This window comes from Stegostoma tigrinum, unplaced genomic scaffold (genome assembly GCF_030684315.1).
Source record: "Stegostoma tigrinum isolate sSteTig4 unplaced genomic scaffold, sSteTig4.hap1 scaffold_54, whole genome shotgun sequence".
NCBI classification, from domain to species: domain Eukaryota; kingdom Metazoa; phylum Chordata; class Chondrichthyes; order Orectolobiformes; family Stegostomatidae; genus Stegostoma; species Stegostoma tigrinum.
In genome coordinates this window covers 1,390,290-1,407,779 of record NW_026728472.1, presented here as the reverse complement: position 1 = coordinate 1,407,779, position 17,490 = coordinate 1,390,290, and the positions used below count along the sequence as shown (strand labels likewise).

Genomic DNA, 17,490 nt, shown 5'->3' with positions numbered 1-17,490 from the left:
CATAATCAACATCACATGTAACATTTTACTTTAAGTTGCCCACTTCCTTCTCCAGTCCTCCTGGTCTTACTCATTTATATCATTACTTTGGAAAAACATCGACAAGCCAGATATGTCAGGAGGTACCTCTGTTTTATTTCAGTATGGTCATTCAGGCTGGTGTTTCACTCCTAATTCTTTATTCTTCATTTGCTTGCTCAATCTTTCCTGCTCTGCTTTACTCGAATCATAATCCTCAAGCTGCTGCTTCAACAACTCCCACGATTTAAAGTTTCCTTCATGATCACATAGTCTAATTCCTCTTCGACATGCATTATTCTCCCAACTCGCCAGTTTAGATTTGTTCGTTATTTCCTCAGTAGCTTTTCTCCATGTGGATATTAAAATTTTTCATTTTGTCCCCGAATTGCATTTCCAAATTGTTTCTTTCAATTTTATGCATTTATCTACATCCCAACTTCCCCCTATTGGCCATATTTCATTCCGTAATTTGTTATTAAGGCATGCTGACAGACATCTGAATCGGTCCTCATCCTCAGAAGTATCTCAGCACGTTCGATGTAGAGGAGCTCCAGTGCCGGATTTATCCAAGGTTTACCCCATTTTTAGCGCTTTTACCTTGTTGCTTATTTCTATATCCTACAAAAGTGTCCTTGGTCTCAACGCCCACTTCAGGGTCGTGACCTTCACGTGGGGGATTTCCCCTCTTAACAACCAGTCTAAGGCAGGGTGTTTGAGACAGACAGACACTGTACTTATCCTACACTTATACCGAATACTTATTCTACTTTACTCCTGCTTAGGGGTGCGAGGCGCAGATAGGAACACCAATCATCCAAATCCGAATTTTCCTTGTCTCCCGCACCCCAACCAAAGCCAACCATTGAATTACACAACTCTTTTTGTTTGTCAATAACCAGTGACTTTTCTTTTTATTTCTGTTGACATTTGACTTGAGTATATTTGTTTTTGAGGACCTCAATTAATTTTATGGTACCATTCCCAATTTCGTGGCAGACTCCTGTCATGAATTTAATACCAATTGTTTATGGCTTTCATCACAAAATTGTCGCCACAGTCCATTCCATTCTTTCATTTTTTGAGTCCATGTTTCATCGCCAAAGCAACTACTGGGCTGATTTAGCCAATTGATTATTTTTTGGGGCCGCTTAGTAGCCACTGTTCAAAATCTAATTTCTTATTTAAGGCACCAGACAGTTGGCCTTAGTAACTATCAATGAAGCACTATTATATACTGATTAGTAATTGTGTGAATATACCCTGTGATCACACCTTATAGCTCCTTTAAGAGAAGTATAAAAATGTCTTTGCATTAACCTGCGGTGTGCAGCTCCTCCGAGGAATACGGAAGTGCTCAACTTCTGTGTTTCTGGATGCTCTGTACCCGGCTGTATTGAGAAATAAAGAGTTAAGCCTTAAACAGCCAGACCGACTGCAGGTCTTCAGATTTATCTGGATACTTTTCACATCGTTTCACCGTGAGGAAGATAGATCTTCCGTCTTATCTACCATTATTACCAATCTTAAACAAGTTTCCGTCATAATGTCGACCCAAAACTTCTACTAATCAACCATCTGTCAACGAACAGCAAATTAACTACTTCCACAAAAAGCTTCACTACTCCAAAGAACTTGTCAGCCTTGTTGTAACATACCACGATACTCCTTAGTGTCACCTTTCAAAGACTAATTTAGAAATCACTTTAAACAATGCTAATTTGACCAGATTTGACTCCATGACTCATTAAAGTATTCAACACTCAGGTCTCCGACCTGTCTTTTTTTTTCTCTCTCACTTCACCGACTAATTTAGAAATCACTTTAATCAATGCCAATTTGACCAGATTTGAGTCCCTGACTCATTTAAAGTCTTCAACAGCCAGGTCTCCAACCTGTCTATTTTTGTCTCTCATTTCACAATGTTAGAGTCCTCGACTCTATTCTGGATCCCCGATCCGTAGGACCCAGACCTTGAAATGGAGTCGCCGACTCCCTCTTTACTCATTTCAAATTTCCCTCATCATTCCAAGACCGGTGCTTTTTCGGGCTGGACTTAGACTATAGGCAGCAAAGGGTGGAGTCAATCGCTGCTTTGAATGAGAGGAAAACCAGATGGAAAAAAAATAGAAAATAAAATGTGAGGCTGGATGAACACAGCAGGCCAAGCAGCATCTCAGGAGCACAAAAGCTGACGTTTCGGGCCTAGACCCTTCATCAGAGAGGGGGATGGGGGGAGGGAACTGCAATAAATAGGGAGAGCGGGGGAGGCGGACCGAAGATGGAGAGTAAAGAAGATAGGTGGAGAGAGTATAGGTGGGGAGGTAGGGAGGGGATAGGTCAGTCCAGGGAAGACGGACAGGTCAAGGAGGTGGGATGAGGTTAGTAGGAAGCTGGGGGTGGGGCTTGGGGTGGGAGGAAGGGATGGGTGAGAGGAAGAGCCGGTTAGGGAGGCAGAGACAGGTTGGAATGGTTTTGGGATGCAGTGGGTGGGGGGGAAGAGCTGGGCTGGTTGTGTGGTGCAGTGGGGGGAGGGGACGAACTGGGCTGGTTTAGGGATGCAGTAGGGGAAGGGGAGATTTTGAAACTGGTGAAGTCCACATTGATACCATATGGCTGCAGGGTTCCCAGGCGGAATATGAGTTGCTGTTCCTGCAACCTTCGGGTGGCATCATTGTGGCAGTGCAGGAGGCCCATGATGGACATGTCATCAAGAGAATGGGAGGGGGAGTGGAAATGGTTTGCGACTGGGAGGTGCAGTTGTTTGTTGCGAACTGAGCGGAGGTGTTCTGCAAAGCGGTCCCCAAGCCTCCGCTTGGTTTCCCCAATGTAGAGGAAGCCGCACCGGGTACAGTGGATGCAGTATACCACATTGGCAGATGTGCAGGTGAACCTCTGTTTAATGTGGAATGTCATCTTGGGGCCTGGGATAGGGGTGAGGGAGGAGGTGTGGGGTCAAGTGTAACATTTCCTGCGGCTGCAGGGGAAGGTGCCGGGTGTGGTGGGGTTGGACGGCAGTGTGGAGCGAACAAGGGAGTCACGGAGAGAGTGGTCTCTCCGGAAAGCAGACAGGGGAGGGGATGGAAAAATGTCTTGGGTGGTGGGGTTGGATTGTAAATGGCGGAAGTGTCGGAGGATGATGCGTTGTATCCGGAGGTTGGTGGGGTGGTGTGTGAGAACGAGGGGGATCCTCTTAGGGCGGTTGTGGTGGGGGCGGGGTGTGAGGGATATGTTGCGGGAAATACGGGAGACGCGGTCAAGGGCGTTCTCGATCACTGTGGGGGGAAAGTTGCGGTCCTTAAAGAACTTGGACATCTGGGATGTGCGGGAGTGGAATGTCTTATCGTGGGAGCAGATGCGGCGGAGGCGGAGGAATTGGGAATAGGGGATGGAATTTTTGCAGGAGGGTGGGTGGGAGGAGGTGTATTCTAGGTAGCTGTGGGAGTCGGTGGGCTTGAAATGGACATCAGTTACAAGCTGGTTGCCTGAGATGGAGACTGAGAGGTCCAGGAAGGTGAGGGATGTGCTGGAGATGGCCCAGGTGAACTGAAGGTTGGGGTGGAAGGTGTTGGTGAAGTGGATGCGGCTTCGACTACATTGGGGACACCAAGCGGAGGCTTGGGGACCGCTTTGCAGAACACCTCCGCTCAGTTCGCAACAAACAACTGCACCTCCCAGTTGCAAACCATTTCCACTCCCCCTCGCATTCTCTAAATGACATGTCCATCATGGGCCTCCTGCACTGCCACAATGATGCCACCCGAAGGTTGCAGGAACAGCAACTCATATTCCGCCTGGGAACCCTGCAGCCATATGGTATCAATGTGGACTTCACCAGTTTCAAAATCTCCCCTTCCCCTCTTGCATAGCTAAACCAGCCTAGTTCGTCCCCTCCCCCCACTGCACCACACAACCAGCCCAGCTCTTCCCCCCCCACCCACTGCATCCCAAAACCGGTCCAACCTATCTCTGCCTCCCTAACCGGTTCTTCCTCTCACTCCTCCCTTCCTCCCACCCCAAGCCGCACCCCCAGCTACCTACTAACCTCATCCCACCTCCTTGACCTGTCCATCTTCCCTGGACTGACCTATCCCCTCCCTACCTCCCCACCTATACTCTCTCCACCTATCTTCTTTACTCTCCATCTTCGGTCCGCCTCCCCCTCTCTCCCTATTTATTCCAGTTCCCTCTCCCCATCCCCCTCTCTGATGAAGGGTCTAGGCCCGAAACGTCAGCTTTTGTGCTCCTGAGATGCTGCTTGGCCTGCTGTGTTCATCCAGCCTCACATTTTATTATCTTGGAATTCTCCAGCATCTGCAGTTCCCATTATCTCTGGAAAAAAAATACTCACGTCTGGCCAGCCGATTCCTCTACAGTCAATAGTGAAAGACTCGAGGCTCTTACACCGCTGTCCCAAATCCGTCCGTACCGAATCCGAGTCACGGCACCGTATGAAAATCTCCACCCCCAGAGGGGCGTCTTGCTTCCGCAATCGGTCAATGAGTACTCGCAGTCGGTCTGGCTGTTTAAGGCTGAACCCTTTATTTCTCAATACAGCCGGGTACAGAGCATCCAGAAACACAGTTCACCTGGGCCATCTCCAGCACATCCCTCACCTTCCTGGACCTCTCAGTCTCCATCTCAGGCAACCAGCTTGTAACTGATGTCCATTTCAAGCCCACCGACTCCCACAGCTACCTAGAATACACCTCCTCCCACCCACCCTCCTGCAAAAATTCCATCCCCTATTCCCAATTCCTCCGCCTCCGCCGCATCTGCTCCCACGACAAGACATTCCACTCCCGCACATCCCAGATGTCCAAGTTCTTTAAGGACCGCAACTTTCCCCCCACGGTGATCGAGAACGCCCTTGACCGCGTCTCCCGCATTTCCCGCGACACATCCCTCACACCCCGCCCCCGCCACAACCGCCCTAAGAGGATCCCCCTCGTTCTCACACACCACCCCACCAACCTCCGGATACAACGCATTATCCTCCGACACTTCCGCCATTTACAATCCGACCCCACCACCCAAGACATTTTTCCATCCCCTCCCCTGTCTGCTTTCCGGAGAGACCACTCTCTCCGTGACTCCCTTGTTCGCTCCACACTGCCCTCCAACCCCACCACACCCGGCACCTTCCCCTGCAACCGCAGGAAATGCTACACTTGTCCCCACACCTCCTCCCTCACCCCCATCCCAGGCCCCAAGATGACATTCCACATCAAGCAGAGGTTCACCTGCACATCTGCCAATGTGGTATACTGCATCCACTGTACCCGGTGCGGCTTCCTCTACATTGGGGAAACCAAGCGGAGGCTTGGGAACCGCTTTGCAGAACACCTCCGCTCAGTTCGCAAAAAACAACTGCACCTCCCAGTCGCAAACCATTTCCACTCCCCCTCCCATTCTCTAGATGACATGTCCATCATGGGCCTCCTGCACTGCCACAATGATGCCACCCGAAGGTTGCAGGAACAGCAACTCATATTCCGCCTGGGAACCCTGCAGCCATATGGTATCAATGTGGACTTCACCAGTTTCAAAATCTCCCCTTCCCCTACTGCATCCCTCAACCAGCCCAGTTCGTCCCCTCCCCCCACTGCACCACACAACCAGCCCAGCTCTTCCCCCCCCCACCCACTGCATCCCAAAACCATTCCAACCTGTCTCTGCCTCCCTAACCGGTTCTTCCTCTCACCCATCCCTTCCTCCCACCCAAAGCCGCACCCCCCGCTACCTACTAACCTCATCCCACCTCCTTGACCTGTTCGTCTTCCCTGGACTGACCTATCCCCTCCCTACCTCCCCACCTACACTCTCTCCACCTATCTTCTTTTCTCTCCATCTTCGGTCCGCCTCCCCCTCTCTCCCTATTTATTCCAGAACCCTCACCCCATCCCTCTCTCTGATGAAGGGTCTAGGCCCGAAACGTCAGCTTTTGTGCTCCTGAGATGCTGCTTGGCCTGCTGTGTTCATCCAGCCTCACATTTTATTAACACAGAAGTTGAGCACTTCCGTATTCCTCAGAGGAGCTGCACACCACAGGTTAATACAAAAACATTTTTATACTTCTCTTAAAGGAGGCTACAAGGTGTGATCACAGGGTATACTCACACAATTACTAATCAGTACATAATAGTGATTCTTGATAGTTACTAAGGCCAACTGTCCAAAATAGTTGTTCTCTCTGCAGAGCTCTGTAATCTGATACTACTTCTAAAACTGCTACTGTTCCCTGCTGTTTTGTTCCAGCAAATTACTAACGATCTATCGTCATTTAATTTAAACCAGGTTCAATAATACTTGCAATACGGCACTCTCTGCTTCACTTGTTCTGTCCGTACAGACCTCTGGTTTTTAGCGCAGTATCCACAGAACTCTCTGCCCTGCACGTCCAGACCCTTTCTACCTACGAGGCAGTATCCACAGAATTCTCTGCCCTGCCCGTTCAGCCCCTCGCTACCTATGAGGCAGTATCCACAGGATTCTGTGCCCTGCCCGTCCAGCCCCTCGCTACCTATGAAGCAGTATCCACAGGATTCTGTGCCCTGCCCGTTCAGCCCCTCGCTACCTATGAGGCAGTATCCACAGGATTCTCTGCCCTACCCATGCAGCCCCTCGCTACCTCCGAGGTGGTATCCAGAGAACTCTCTGCCCTGCCCATCCAGCCCCTCGTTACCTACGAGGCAGTATCAGCAGAATTCTCTGCCCTGCCCGTGCAGCCCCTCGGTTCCTACGAGGCGGTATCCACAGGTACTTACTTACACCATGTGGAATTTTACTTCAACTGATCTTTTTTCACTTATTTGTCCCTTACCCCAATGCACAGTTTACTTGAACAGGCCTCCACGTCTCCTTCAACTTTAAGTTACTTTCTGCTGTTTGGATCTTTGAGTCGGAGAGACCATTCGGAAGCTTCCCCACACTTCCAAGTCCCCGAGGACCCCCAAGCGAACAGAATTTGGTCCGAGTCAGAAGCAAAAATGCTTTTTTTGGTGGGTGCACCCTTATTCTGTCAGTCACAGGAGTGTCCCCAGCGGGCCGGGAAGCGCCCTGTTGCTGCCGCCCCTCTACAGGTAGGTATTTTCACGACCCTGCTCATTGTGCCAAATTTGTAGTGGAGAAACTACCAGGAGATGTGGAGAATTCTTCAGGAAGTTAAACTTTTATTTGCAAAAAAAAGCTGTTACAATCAGAGATTGGTTTCCCGATTCGCACCGATTCTCGGAGCTCGTCATTTTTTATACCTTTTTGCGAACCTATTTTCCTTCAAATTATCAGCATTCCCAATGGAATTAACTGGTAAACAACTTATGTCACTGCTCTCAGATCATTTCTATCTCACAACAGAGAGCCATTGCACCTGCACTTGAAGGTCAGTTAGAGCGGTTAGTACTCCTCTATCTTGTCAGGTTACTGCTGTATTTTGAAAGGCGCATTGTCTACTGTCTTCCTTTGCAGGGCACTGAGGGTTAGTGATTTATGTGGTAATAGCAGAATTAGTAAAGTTCACAGCCTAGAAGCTATTTTGTTGCTAATTTGCATCGAGAAGCCATCTTGTGCCTGTATACAACTTGCTTATTTATTACTCCATCTGCCACAATGGTCCTTCGCCTCGGGTTGACCCCATTACATCATGCTAGTCCTTACTTCTATGTTACATGCTTTAATTAACCTAATTAAGCTGCTGTTAATAGCTAACCTAGGTGTCCTACCATTGTTTTACACTCCCTTGAACTATGCTCAAGCGCTTCATTCTGTTAAGGTACAGCATTCTTTTGATTATTGTAACGTTCCATAAATCAGTACATCATCCTGCTGATCACTGTAAGATTTAACCCTTAGTCTGCCCATATAATCTTAATTTCCATCAACAGCAGGCCAAGCAGCATCGTAGGAGCACAAAAGCTGACGTTTCAGGCCTAGACCACAAAACGCCAGCTTTTGTGCTCCTATGATGCTGCTTGGCCTGCTGTGTTCATCCAGCTCCACACTTTGTTATCTCGGATTCTTCAGCATCTGCAGTTCATTATCCTTGCCGGACTGATTCTTGCAGATTCAGGGTGTGTGAGATAACAAGGTGTAGAACTGGACGAACACAGCAGGCCAAGCAGCATCAGAAAGCTGATGTTTCAGGCCTAGACCCTACTTTGTAATCAAGAATCCATTTTAATCCAGGTAGTCCACAAGCAGAGAAATAAATCTTCATTTCCTGACTGGGAATTGTGTCCCAGCCTGGTTGATGCAAGTCCTGAATCCTAACCGCTAGAACACTAGTGTTGCTGAGAGTAACCCTTGTGACCTGATTTGCACACATCCTTGTGTCATTTCTTCACATCAGAACTACTTTCACCTGAAATGCTTCTCTCTCTAAACTTCGAAACATTTCATAATGTCATTCGAGTTTCGATGTGGAGAAAGTCGAGCTGTGATAACCTGAAGGTGATCAGCAGATGTACTGCAGGAAGATAGAGAACAGGCTCATGCTAATACGTGCCTGTTCTGAGGCTGCAGTAAAGAGACGGCACTCATAAAGATATGGTTCAACTCGTCTAATTCCAGAGCCAGGCTAGAAATGGCCAGGAGCTTCTTGCTGATTTTGTTGTGTTTTTTCAGGGCCTTGACTCAAAGGCACCATAACACAAATCATGAGTGCGCACTTCACTTGGAGTTGGTCATAGAATAGCAGTGTGACTGTGAATAAAATGATACAAAAGAGGCGACACGGAAGCAGCCTCCTCAGGGAAAATGTGTTTCCTTTACCTGTGAAATTCCCTGCTTCGCGAAATGGGGACAGTTGAATTGAAGCAGTGATGGCGATTATCTTTCACTGGCTGTTCGTCTTGTGAATGCTACCTGGCCATATTATCACCACAACCACAATGGATAATGTGTTTGACTGCCACTCAGGAGATTGTAGGTTTGGTTCCTTCTCTGGCTTGAGCGTAATTCACACACGTCTTCATACCTCCAAACTCACCTTTCTAGTTGTCCTGAAACCTTGATGAGGTTTGAATTGCTGATCTGCAGGAACGGGGATTCTTTCACTGTATTTCGTCAGTAAATATCACTGAAAACACCAGGGTCACCAGAGGAGAGGAAGCCGAAATAATCTCAAACTGCTGAGAAGCCCCTTGCAGTTTCCCAAACTCACTGACCCGTTTTCTGGGAATGAAAAGGAGATGAAACATAAAGCCATGTTTTGGCTTTGGGAACTTTTGGGGAAGCGAAATCAGATGAGAATGAAAGGTGAATTGTCCAAGTGAGCAGAGTCAAGGCACCTTCGCCTTTTTAACAAGGCTGGGACATTAACTCTGATGTTCTCAGGGATATTACCTGATCCGAGGCATTGAGCAGTTTCTCATCAGGTCTGCTCAGCTTTTTGCTGTTGTCACTGTCAGGAACAATAAATTCTGATTTACTCACTGGGAATCAAACCCAGGCCACTTTTTTTTTTAACCAAAGCACCGAATCCTAACCACTAGACCAGCAAGCATGACAACAGAAATATTTCTCTCGTTTTTTAATGACACAGATGTTGACTTTGTTTCTCAGTGCAAATTCTCCTCCAAAATGATCGACTCATCGGGTTTTGAATTACAAACGAGGCCCATCATCCCAGTTTCCAGCGCTTGGACTGTAACCTTGTGTGCTCTGATGTTTCAGGTCTTCATCTCAATAATACTTTCGCTGTAATATTTTAATCTCAAATGACACAATAAATGGGATTGAAGTTTGAGATGGTCAAACTGCCTTCACACCCCCTCAGGAGCTGAACCTTATTTTCACCTACAGAGGGAAATACATGGACACGTTTCCACGAGAGTGACTGAAGCCTCAGCAAGAAACCGACCCCCAGGAAGCAAGGATTTCACCCACTTGGCTTATATTGTCGCACTTCAGACTTCAAACCCAGAGTCTGGATAGAGCAAAGGAAGGAAGCATATGTCCGCTCCCTTGTTCCTCTCCCATTGTTTCATGGTCACTCTGCAGTTTACACTGCCTCACCTCGTTCTTCCTGTGAAACTGGAGCATTGCACACGTCAGCTGATTACTACCCTTCCAAACGGTCTTCCTCAAGTTCCTGGAAGAATAAACATGAATGTGGCATTTCAAACACGCAGTGACATTCAGAGATAATATTTGAAATGCTCCTTAGGTTGTTAGATGCAGCAGTTGTACAAGCACTCCAAAAGGCTTCAGTGAGAATCAAGCTCATGACCCTGGGGTCAAAATGCCAGTGCTGTAACCACTGAGCTATGGACCCAGGGTGTCTGGCTGTGACTGAGCAGCCTCATGCATGCATTCAAAACTGGGAGTAATCGATTATTTAATAGCCTGTGTATTAATAAAACAAGACAAAACAAAACTGAGACAGAGTCGAGGGGATCAGGTGCAAAAGGATGGGAGAATGCAATGCCAAACCAGACAGTGCTCAGTGTGATATAAACTGAGATCCTCCCTGGTAATCTAATTTTCAGCACCTTCACTGCAAATGGCCTGTCTATGGCTATCTATCATTCATAGTCATAACAATGAAATACTGACTAACCTTCAGAAGCAGAATTATGTTGTGTACCAGTCAGAATCACTTCAATGCATGTGACAGTTCCACAACAATGTCAGCTGCAATTGCCCGACTTGGAAGTAATACCTTGATTAAAAATCTGTCAATCTCAGCGTTGAATCTACTTAATGACACAACAGCCCCCTTCTGTAAAGAATTTCACGGAATAACACAGCCTGGGAGAATATTTTTTTCCTCATCTCTGTCTTAAATGGGTGACACCCGATATGATATTATGCACTCTGGTCCGATACTATCCAAACAGGGAACTAACCTTTCTGCATCTAACCCGTTAATTGTCAATAAAGAACACTGTATGTTTCACTAAAGAGCAAGTTTCTTTGTAGGAATAATGTGACAGAGCAGGCAAAAGCAACAGATTTCAGTCTTTCTTCCCATTTGCTTTCATCTCTAATGTGACATGCTCACTGATTCTACCAGAGGCACTTACTTTGATGTTCTTAATGTCAGGAATTCTTGTTCATTTTAACAGTTTATACAGGAACCATGGATCCTCATTTCTTGACGGGGAATCAAACCTAGGAAACAACAGTGAGAGTGCTGAATCCTACCTACTAGAGCACCAAAGAAGGCGCACACAATGTTAACACCTTTCCTTGTTACTGCTTTTGACTTTATTGTCAGTAGCAAAATGAGAGAGAGTCATAGAGTTTTTAACAGTGCGGAGAGAGGCCTGTTGGAGCGTGATATGAAGGCCAGTCATCAAACATATGGATTCTAAATCCAGTTTACAGCACTTGGCTCAAAGGGCTTGTCAGCTCTGACATTACCAGTTCTCATCGAAATAGTTATTCAATGTTTTGAGGGCTTCCATGGAGCAAAAAAAATAACAGCAAACATTGCTGTTTGCTAGAACATGAAATCTACATGTTCCTCCTTGAAGACAGTTCTGAAAAGTTTGTTTTTTTTTTCTCACAGCCATTTGCTAGTTTCCACCATGAAGCCAACAGTGTGGTTTTCAATCCCATGCCGTCTGAGGTTACTGCTAATGACTCTCATTCTCAACCTGTCTGCTCACTTGAGGTGTGGTGTCCCTCAGGTTAAACCACCACCAGTTCTATCTGTCTCAAAAGAAAACAGCCCTTTGGTCAAGGTCAAGTGTGGTGACTTCACCATTTAATGAATAGCTCAGTGTCAGACTTTATGATAGTATATTCCTGGGAGCGCAAGGGACATTCTATTCTCTATTAAGTATTGTACATACTAGTTACCCTTCTATGTGATAAACAGGAAGATTGCATGTATTGATAAAACAAACAAAAATAAGTTCCACAATAGCAGCCAGTTAACTCAGAATACCCTGCACTGGTCAAAATGCCCTGTGCACAGCCCACTTGATTGTCACTAGATCTACAAACTTTCACTCCCTTTGCCACCAACGCTCAGTAGCAGCAGTGTGCACTATCTACAAGATGCACGGCAGAAATTCACCAAAGATCCTCTGACAGCACCTTCCAACCCCACGGCCATGTCCATCTGGAAGGACAGGGGCAGCAGATGTATTGGAACACCTTCACCTCCAAATTCCTCTCCACGTCACTCATGATCTTGACTTGGACTTGGAAATATATCGCCATTCCTTCACTGCTGCTGGGTCAAAACCTTGGAATTCCCTCCCTAATAGCATTGTGGGTAAACCCACAGCATGAGGAATGCAACAGTTCAAGACGACAGCTCACCACTACCTTCTCTAGGGCACCTAGGGATGGGGAAGAAATGCAGGCCACAACCCACAAATGAATTTTACAAATAGCTTATCACCATGTGTGTGCAGTATCTTTCCACTGACCAACAGTCAAAAGCATGTACAGTTGGAGGGATCCCGAGGAATGGCTGTTCTTTCTGTAGGCTCCAAAAAAGTTAATAGTGAGGCAGAGCAGAGAGGACAATGAACTGGGTGATTAGACGAGACCACTTCGTAAACACTTTGTAGATGCGATAGACCCCTTATAAAGACAGTTCCTGTCTGTGTTTCACAAAACAGGCCAAATCAAGGCTCCCTCTCAGCAACAGATTCCAATATTTGGCTGCTACCTTTGTAGAGAGTAAATGGCAGCAACAGACCTGTGTGGTCACCTTACCCAGGGAGATATATGTTATGAACGTGTCTTCTGGAAGTTTATAAACTCCTTGTGCAGGGTTGAAGAGGAGAGGATTTGCACAGAGCAAACTCCAAAGAACAGAAATATTTGTCTCTTCTGAATTTTTGTCTCAGACTGACTGAGATGGCTTTTGTAACTTATTTTTCAGCACGTTAGAAGAGGATTTGCATTTGGTAAATCAGCCTGAGCAACATAAAACGATCCCAGTGTGCCAGCTTACCCATTATCATTCAGGACTGGATATTATTGGCTTTTGAATGTAACAATTGAGTAAAATAAAACGAACATAAAATTCCTTTCTTACACTTCCCAGTAACTATTGTCCAATATCTTATATCTGTGTCTCTAATACTTCTACTATCAGCTAACAGGGAGAGCTGTTGTTTATCTGCCTTTCTAAATCTATCATAAATGAAGAAACCTTTATCAAATTTCATCTCAATCTGCTTTGCTCTGTGCAGAACATCTCCAGCTTCACCAATTTGACCTTACCACTGACATCCCCCATTCTTTGAACCATTCTATTCAATCCCCATTTAATTTTCTCAACTGTTTCAGATCCTTTGTGGTGATCACTTTTTCGTACAGATCCAAACACTGAGCATTCATGCGGCTGATATTACCACATATGAGAAATTACTTGGAAATGTCACCCTGAATCCAGGGTATTTGTTCAGCTGTGAGAGTTTCCTATGACCCCACTGATACCTTGCAATCTGCAGACTCCAGGATTTGACAGAAAAGTTGAAAAAAAATGATTTTTTTCTCAGTAATCATTACTGGTAACCTACATGATTCAGCTGCTGGTACTGTTCTCAGTTGTCTGTGAAACCTTGATGTAGCTCTGTATTTGGTGTGATACATTTACTATGGATCTGAATCAATGTTCATCCATTGCTTGTTTTTCATCTCTGCCCTTCCTGATCAACCCTTTGCCATTTTCTAACTTCCTCTCCCTCCATTAATTGGTGTAATTGTCTCAGGTATTTCATTGTTAATCCCATTGACTGTCTAAATGAGAATTTTACTGTGGAACTTCCACTGTTCATTTACTGCTGGGAGTTATCCTCACTCAGCAGCTCCCACAATGTTGTTTGATACGGATGCCTTTGCCAAGTGATGATGAAGGAACTTTGATTTCGAGTCATAGAGCTGTACAGGATGGAAACAGACCCTTTGGTCCAACTCATCCATCTCCACCAGATACCCTAAATAAATCTAATCCCATTTGCCAGCATTTGGTCCATATATCTTTAAATCTTTCTTACTGACATGCCATCCAAATGCATTTTTAAATGTTTAATTGTAACAGCCTCCATCATTTCCTCTGGCCTTTCATTCCATATGAACGCCACCCTCTGGGTAAAAAATAGTTGCTTCTGAGGTCCCTTTAAAATCTTTCCCTTCTCGCATTCGTCCAATGCCCTGTAATTTTACACTCTCTCACACGAAGGAAAATACTTTGTCTACTGACCCTATCCATACCCTCATGATTTTATAAACCTCCACAGGGTTACCCCTCAGCCTCCAATAGTGCAGAAAAATTAGCCCCAGCTTTTTCATTCTCTATTTCTCAAACCCTCCAACCCTGGCAACATCCCAATAAATCTTTTTTGAACTCTTTCAAATTTGACAACATCCTTCCGACAACAAGCAGATGCAGAATTGCACACAATATTCCAAATGTGGCTGACCAATACCCTGTACAGCCCAACATGACCTCCCAACTCCTATACTCAATACACTGACCAATAAAAGCCAGCATTCCAGATACCTTCTTCGCTATCCTGTCTACCTGTGACTCCACTTAGAAGGAAATATGAACTACATTCCAAGGTCTCTTTTTTTCCAGCAACACACCTCAGGATCTTACCATTTATATGTATAAGTCCTACTTTGATTTGCCTTTCCATAATGTAGTACCTCACTAAAATAAACTCCATCTGACACTCTGCAGCCCATCTGATCAAAATTCCATTGTTCTCTGACGTAACATTCTTTGCTATCCACTGCACCTCCGATTTGGTATCAGCTCCAAACTTACTACCTATACCGTCTACTTTCAAATTAATTTCATTTATTTAAATGATGAAAATCGTTGGGCCAAGCACCACCTCTTGTGGAACACTGCTGGTCACAAGCCCCCAGCCTGAAAATCAACCATCCACCACCACACTTTGTCTTCTACCTCCGAGTCAGTGCTTCATACAAGTGGCTAGTTCTCCCAATATTCTATGTGATCTAATCTTGCTAACCAGTGTACCTTCCAAAAATGTAATCAATGTTCACTTTAATGACAATGAACTTACAGCTATTAAGTGTCTGTTACATAATGTAGGAGGTTGATTGACTGAGTTAATCCATTCCCACACACTGAGCAGGTGAACTGCTTGTGACTGCATCAATCAGTTTTCATCTCGGATGGAGAAATGAATTCCACCTCACAACTCCCTCATTTATCCCGCTCTGTTACTGCATTTGTGGTTTATGAGTTCTGATGATTGGCTAAACTCCCAAGCTGTTCCTCAAGAGTCTTATTGAGCAAGTTCCGATCAGTGTCATACAATAAGTTATAGAGAGGTGGTAATGTTTTATGGTCACATATGTGGATTCCAAACAATACTGCAAAGTACAAAACTGAGGTCAAGAGAAGGAGAGTTTCAATGAGAAGATTTCATATTTTGTAGCCTTGGAAGTTGTAGGTTAAGGACACAAAATGTGGATCAGTTAAAATTGAGGTTGAAATTAGAGGGAGCGCAGATGTCTCAGAGCGCATTCTGAAATTCATTCTCGGGATGCCGGCATTGCTGAATGGGTTAGAATTTAATGGCCATCCCCAATTTTCCTTGAGATGGCTGGAGGACATTATAGAGATGGTCTCCTCTCTAACTCTTAGGAGATTTTTTCCAAAAGATGGAAAGTTGAAAATTTATTTGAGTGAGCATGGCGTGGTGGCTGAACGCAACTTGGTGTGAACACTCACGCAGGCACCAGAGTTTTGGATGACCGGAGGATAATATCACTTGGTGAATAACCTGTAACTCCTTTCCTCACAGCAATGTCAGAGCTTGTGCGTGAAAATAAAGCTTGATTAGGAGAATGGGTAGTGGTTAACAATTTTATTCAGACAGAGGCAATGGAAGGAACAATAAAAACTGAACAGCACTTAAGTACACCCATTCTTAGAGGAAAAGGAAGTTAGACAATTGCAGACAGGGGAATGTGAGAGGAGAGTGGGGCATGCATTTGGGTAGTTCAGTTCAGAGCTAACGTAAGAATGGATGCCAGTTTCGGCAGCAGATCAGCAGGGACAATGAGCCCTCAGATAATGCTACTGAGTTGGAAGTTGGCATTCTTGGTGATGATAAGGATATGTGTTTCAAAACACATCATAGGATGAAATGTTTCACCATGGTTAGGACATATTTGGTTTATACTCAGACAGTTGCCAGGGAGAGGGAATGGAGTCAGTGGCAAGGCAGTGTATCAGAGATAATGGGAACTGCAGATGCTGGAGTATCCAAGATAATAAAATGTGAAGCTGGATGAACACAGCAGGCCAAGCAGCATCTCAGGAGCTCAAAAGCTAATGCTTCGGCCCTGGACCCTTCATCAGAGAGGGGGATGGGGTGAGGGTTCTGGAATAAATAGGGAGAGAGGGGGAGGCAGACCGAAGATGGAGAGAAAAGAAGATAGGTGGAGAGGAGAGTATAGGTGGGGAGGTAGGGAGGGGATAGGTCAGTCCAGGGAAGACGGACAGGTCAAGGAGTTGGGATGAGGGTAGTAGGTAGGAAATGGAGGTGCGGCTTGGGGTGGCACCTCCACTTCCTACCTACTACCATCATCCCACCTCCTTGACCTGTCCGTCTTCCCTGGACTGACCTATCCCCTCCCTACCTCCCCACCTATACTCTCCTCTCCACCTATCTTCTTTTCTCCCCATCTTTGGTCCGCCTCCGCCTCTCTCCCTATTTATTCCAGAAGCCTCACCCCACCCCCTCTCTGATGAAGGGTCTCGGCCCGAAACGTCAGCTTTTGTGGTCCTGAGATGCTGCTTGGCCTGCTGTGTTCATCCAGCTTCACACTTTATTAGCAAGGCAGTGTAGTTTGTTTTGGACACTGAAGACAAAGGCGTTGGCTTTGCCATTATTTATTTGGAGGAAACTTCTTTCTAGGAAGACTGGATTGTCAGAGCAATCAGGATAGTGTGTGACGTTGGAGGTGATGGCGGTCACATCCACCTGCTGGCCTGCTCCTTCTAGCTATTGGAGATTGAGTGTTTGGACTGTTCATGTCAAAGTTGTGGGCAGTATGTAGGTGACGAAAATCCAGCCCCCCTCCCGCTTCAGTCGCTATTTTCACATAGAAGCCAGAATCTTGAGAGAGATGCTCGCTCACTCCCTTGTTTGTCGTTTGACATCAATTTCACAGAATGTTAGAAAGGGAAACTTTACAAATCAACCGTCACAATATGGTCTGATGGAGTCGCCTGATTTACCAGAAATCAGACTTTAAGCGTGGATGGAGAAAGCGCTGTTTGCAGCGGAAATAATTTGTATGCATGTTGCATGTGTGGACAAGGCTTCAGCCAATCATTCGACCTCACACCACAAATGCAATCACACTGGGGAGAAACTGTGGAAATGTGGGTACTATGGGACAGAATTTACCTCCCCATCTGAGCCAGAAACCAATAGAGTCGCATGGCCAACAGGCCAATCACCTGCTCAGTGTGTGCGAAGGGATTCACTCAGGCACATGCATAGGCCACCAGGA

At 45.8% G+C, this 17,490-nt stretch overlaps 1 long non-coding RNA gene across 2 annotated transcripts in view; it reads right to left on the bottom strand.

Moving 5' to 3' along the window:
* Window positions 1–8,099: 8,099 nt before the first annotated feature.
* Window positions 8,100–17,490, bottom strand: part of LOC132208818 (uncharacterized) — a 30,470-nt gene continuing 21,079 nt past the window's right edge. For both annotated transcript variants that reach the window (XR_009444945.1, XR_009444946.1), the window contains 2 exons: window positions 11,043–11,130; window positions 8,100–10,108 (listed from right to left, as the gene is read on the bottom strand). This is a non-coding gene — a long non-coding RNA (uncharacterized LOC132208818). The remainder of the gene's footprint in view (window positions 10,109–11,042; window positions 11,131–17,490) is intronic.